Below are 5,614 nucleotides of genomic sequence, written 5' to 3' on the forward strand. Positions count from 1 at the left end.
TCCGGTGGTAATACTGGAAGACAAAGTGCTTAGGGCCACAGCCAAGACTCATAAAATGACTGTGTTCAAGAATCAACATACTACACTAGGAGAGTCAACAATACTATCTGAATTCTGAGTTCCTAAGGATGCCAATCATTCTGAAAATTTAAAGATACATGGAGATGCCAAAACTATTCAGAGACAAAAAGCTACAAGCCCCGCTCATCTAATAAGAATCTGAGCCTCATTTAAAACTCGAGAATATTATTATTTCTTTATTTCTGTTAGAACCTATTTTATTCATCTAGTTTCTTGAGGACAAGCAACAGTTTAAGTTTGGTGTTGTGATGAGCGGATATTTTATACGCTTTTTGGGGGTAATTTCATGTAGATTTTAGCATGTTTCAGTTAGTTTTTAGTAGAATATTATTAGTTTTTAGGCAAAAATCATATTTCTGGACTTTACTATGAGTTTGTGTGTTTTTCTATGATTTCAGGTATTTTCTGGCTGAAATTGAGGGAGCTGAGCAAAAATCTGACTTAGGCTGAAAAAGGACTGCTGATGCTGTTGGATCCTGACCTCCCTGCACTCGAAATGGATCTTCTGGAGCTACAGGAGTCCAATTGGCGCGCTCTCAACGGCGTTGGAAAGTAGACATCCAGGGCTTTCCAGCAATATATAATAGTCCATACTTTGAGCGAGGATATACGACGTAACTTGGCGTTGAATGCCAAGTACATGCTGCTGTCTGGAGTTAAACGCCAGAAAAACGTCATTATCCGGAGTTGAACGCCCAAAACACGTCATAACCTGAAGTTTGACGCCAAGAAAGGCCTCTACACGTGGAAAGCTTTAGTCTCAGCCCCAGCACACACCAAGTGGGCCCCAGAAGTGGATTTCTGCACCAATTATCTTAGTTTATTCATTTTCTGTAAACCTAGGTTACTAGTTTACTATTTAAACAACTTTTACAGACATTTCTTGTACCTCATGACAATTTCAGATCTGAACTACATACTTTGTGACGGCATGAGTCTCTAAACTCCATTGTTGGGGGTGAGGAGCTCTGCAGCGTCTCGATGATTTAATACAATTCCTTTGTTTTCCATTCAAACACGCTTGTTCCTATCTAAGATGTTTATTCGCGCTTAACTGTGAAGAAGGTGATGATCCGTGACACTCATCACCTTCCTCAATCCATGAACGTGTGCCTGACAACCACCTCCGTTCTACATCAGATTGAATGAATATCTCTTAGATTCCCCAACAGAATCTTCGTGGTATAAGCCGGATTGATGGCAGCATTCATGAGAATCCGGAAAGTCTAAACCTTGTCTGTGGTATTCCGAGTAGGATTCCGGGATTGAATGACTGTGACATGCTTCAAACTTTAACCTGCTGGGCGTTAGTGACAGACGCAAAAGAGGGATTCTATTCCAGTAGGAGCGGGAACCAACCGGTGATTAGCCGTACTGTGACAGAGTGCGTGAGCATAGTTTTCACTGCGAGGATGGGAAGTAGCCACTGACAACGGCGACGCCCTACATAGAGCTTGCCATGGAAGGAACTTGCGTGTGAGAAGAGGATTTCAAGGAGAAGTAGAAATTCAAAGGACAAAGCATCTCCAAAACTCCAACATGTTTCTCATTACTGCACAACAAGTAACTCTATTATTTTAACTTACAATTTTATGAAATTTGTAGTTTGGCTTTTTACAAATAAATCCAAATAACTTCTTTAGTCTCCTGACTAAGATTAATAAAATAAGTATTGATTGCTTCAAACCAATAATCTCCGTGGGATCGACCCTTACTCACGTAAGGTATTACTTGGACGACCCAGTGCACTTGCTGGTTAGTTGGACGAAGGCTCTATTATCATATTCTATAAAGAGATACAATTTCGTCCACCACACACGTTCATGGATTGAGGAAGGTGATGAGTGTCACGGATCATCACCTCTTTCATAATTAAGCGCGAATGAACATCTTAGATAGGAACACACACACGTTTGAATGAAATAGAAACAATTGCATTAATTCATTGAGACGCTGCAGAGCTCCTCACCCCCAACAATGGAGTTTAGAGACTCATGCTGCCAAAAGGTACAATTTTCAGATCTAAAAATGTCATGAGGTACAAGATAAGTCTCTAAAAGTTGTTTAAATAGTAAACTAGTAACCTAGGTTTACAGAATATGAGTAAACTAAGATAATTGGTGCAGAAATCCACTTTTGGGGCCCACTTGGTGTGTGCTGGGACTGAGACTAAAGCTATCCACGTGCTGAGGCTTTTCTTGGAGTTGAACTCCAAGTTATAACGTGTTTTGGGCGTTCAACTCCGGGTCATGACGTGTTTCTGGCGTTTAACTCCAGACAGCAGCATGTACTTAGCGTTCAACGCCAAGTTACGTCGTCTATCTTCGCGCAAAGTATGGACTATTATATATTGCTGGAAAGCCCTGGATGTCTACTTTCCAACGCCGTTGAGATCGCGCCAATTGGACTCCTGTAGCTCCAAAAAATCCATTCCGAGTGCAGGGAGGTCAGGATCCAACAGCATTAGCAGTCCTTTTTCATCCTAACTCAGATTTTTGCTCAGCTCCCTCAATTTCAGCCAGAAATTACCTGAAATCACAGAAAAACACACAAACTCATAGTAAAGTCCAGAAATATGATTTTTTCCTAAAAACTAATAATATTCTACTAAAAACTAACTAAAACATGCTAAAATCTACATGAAATTACCCCCAAAAAGCGTATAAAATATCTGCTCATCACAACACCAAACTTAAACTGTTGCGAGTCCCCAAGCAACTAGATGAATAAAATAGGATAAAAAGAATTTAAGGAGTAATAAAATCTCCGAGTTTTAAGTGAAGCTCAGATTCTAATTTAGATGAGCGGGGCTAGTAGCTTTTTGTTTCTGAACAGTTTTGGCATCTCCCTTTATCCTTTGAAATTCAGAATGATTGGCATCCATAGGAACTCAGAATTCAGATAGTATTATTGATTCTCCTAGTGTAGTATGTTGATTCTTGAACACAATTACTTTGTGAGTCTTGGCCATGGCCCTAAGCACTTTGTTTTCCAGTATTACCACCGGATACATAAATGCCACAGACACATGACTGGGTGAACCTTTTCAGATTGTGACTCAGCTTTGCTAGAGTCCCCAGTTAGAGGTGTCCAGAGCTCTTAAGCACACTCTTTTTGCTTTTGGATCACGACTTTAACCACTTAGTCTCAAGCTTTTCACTTGGACCTGCATGCCACAAGCACATGGTTAGGGACATCTTGATTTAGCCGCTTAGGCCTGGAATTACTTCCTTGTGCCCTCCTATCCACTGATGCTCAAAGCCTTGGATCCTTTTCACCCTTGCCTTTTGGTTTTAAGGGCTATTGGCTTTTTCTTTTTCTTGATCCAATGATTTCTTGCAAAAGTTTTTTTTTCACTGCTTTTTCTTGCTTCAAGAATCAAATTCATGATTTTTCAGATCATCAATAACATTTCTCTTTTTCATCATTCTTTCAAGAGCCAACAGTTTTAACATTCATAAACAACAAGATCAAAAATATGCACTGTTCAAGCATTCATTCAGAAGACAAAAAGTATTGCCACCACATATAAATAATTAGAATTTTTCTTATTAAAAACTCGAAAAAATTATTGCCTCTTTATTCTAAAAATCTACTATTTTATTCATGTTTGATGATGATGAGAAAAATAAATTATAACTTAATTGAAAATAAAATCAAAATAGATATGCTAATTACTACTACTCCTATATAACTTCTAAGGTAAAATCCTATAATAATACTATCACAGAGTTAAAGCTTAAAATTAGAACTTAACAACCTGTATTTTGGGAAGTTGATGTTCCTCTAGTCTGTAGGGTGCTTGGTCCTTCAAGGAATAGCTTCTGACGCTTTAGTTCCTTCAATTCACATCCTTGCTCTTCCTGTTCCCTTAGGTGCCATGATCTTGATGAGTTTTAGCTCAATGATCATGGCAAATCACACCAAACTTAGAGGTTTGCTTGTCCTCAAGCAAAAGAAAGGAAAGGAGAGGAATAGAGGGAGAGGCGAATTCGAAATCCAAAAGATATGATAAGTTGAAAAAGATTTGAAAAAGATTTGGATTAGAAAAAGATTTGTGTTTATGAATTAAGATACATTTGATATTTTTGAAAAAGGGATTTTAGAAATTAGGGTTTTTAGAAATTAGGATTAAAATTTTTGGAATTGAAGGATGATATTTTGAAACATGTTTATGCAAGAAATCATGAATTGAAACATAAAAATTAGAAAATTTGTGAAGAAAGACGAATTTTACCTCCTCCCCACCATCCTGGCGTTAAACGCCCAAATGCTGCATGTTTTGGGCGTTTAACACCCAATTGATGCTTCTCATGGGCGTTCAACGCCCAGCTGCTGCTTCTTTTTGGCGTTGAACACCAGGAAGTCCTTTGTCACTGGGTGTTTTTCTAAACACCCAGGATGCTGTGGTTCTGGCGTTAAACGCCCAAAAGGTGCTTCTTTCTGGCGTTTAACGCCCAGAAGATGCTCCTTTCTGGTGTTTAACGCCCAGATGGCTACCCTTACTGGCGTTGAACGCCCAGTGGGTGCTTCTTTTCGGCGTTCAACGCCCAAAACATTTCTTACTGGCTTTTTGATGCCAGTAAGCATTCCAAATTTCCCTGTAACTCTGTGAATTCAATCAATTGCTATTTTACCTTTTGAAGATACTCTGGCATATACCTGTAAAACTTAATTAATTAGCAAAAACAAATAAAATTAAATTTTGTGAATGGCTGGGTTGCCTCCCAGCAAGTGCTTCTTTAATGTCATTAGCTGGACTATTACTGAGCTTTTAATCAAGTCTCAGTTTTGAGCATTCTTGCTCAAAATTACTTTCAAGATAATGTTTGACTCTCTGTCCATTAACAATGAATTTTTTGTTAGAGTCATTATCCTGAAGCTCTACGTATCCATATGGTGATACACTTGTAATCACATACGGACCTCTCCATCGGGATTTTAATTTCCCAGGGAATAATTTGAGCCTAGAATTAAATAGCAGAACTTTCTGCCCCGGCTCAAAGACTCTGGATGACAGTTTCTTATCATGCCATCTTTTTGCTTTCTCTTTGTAAATTTTTGCATTTTCGAAAGTATTGAGTCTAAATTCCTCTAGCTCATTTAACTGGAGCAATCGTTTTTCTCCAGCTAACTTGGCATCAAGGTTCAGGAATCTGGTTGCCCAGTAGGCCTTATGTTCCAGTTCCACTAGCAAGTGGCATGCCTTTCCATACACAAGCTGGTATGGAGAGGTCCCTATAGGGGTTTTGAATGCTGTTCTGTATGCCCACAGAGCATCATCCAAGCTCCTTGCCCAATCCTTTCTACGGTTAATTACAGTCTGTTTCAGGATTCTTTTGAGTTCTCTGTTTGAGACTTCAGCTTGCCCATTAGTCTGTGGATGGTATGGAGTGGCTACCCTATGGCTAACTCCATAACGAACCAAAGCAGAGTAAAGCTGTTTATTGCAGAAATGAGTGCCCCCATCACTGATTAATACTCTAGGGGTACCAAATCTGCTGAAGATGTGTTTCTGAAGGAATTTTAACAC

This window comes from Arachis hypogaea, chromosome 2 (assembly GCF_003086295.3).
Source record: "Arachis hypogaea cultivar Tifrunner chromosome 2, arahy.Tifrunner.gnm2.J5K5, whole genome shotgun sequence".
NCBI classification, from domain to species: Eukaryota; Viridiplantae; Streptophyta; class Magnoliopsida; order Fabales; family Fabaceae; genus Arachis; species Arachis hypogaea.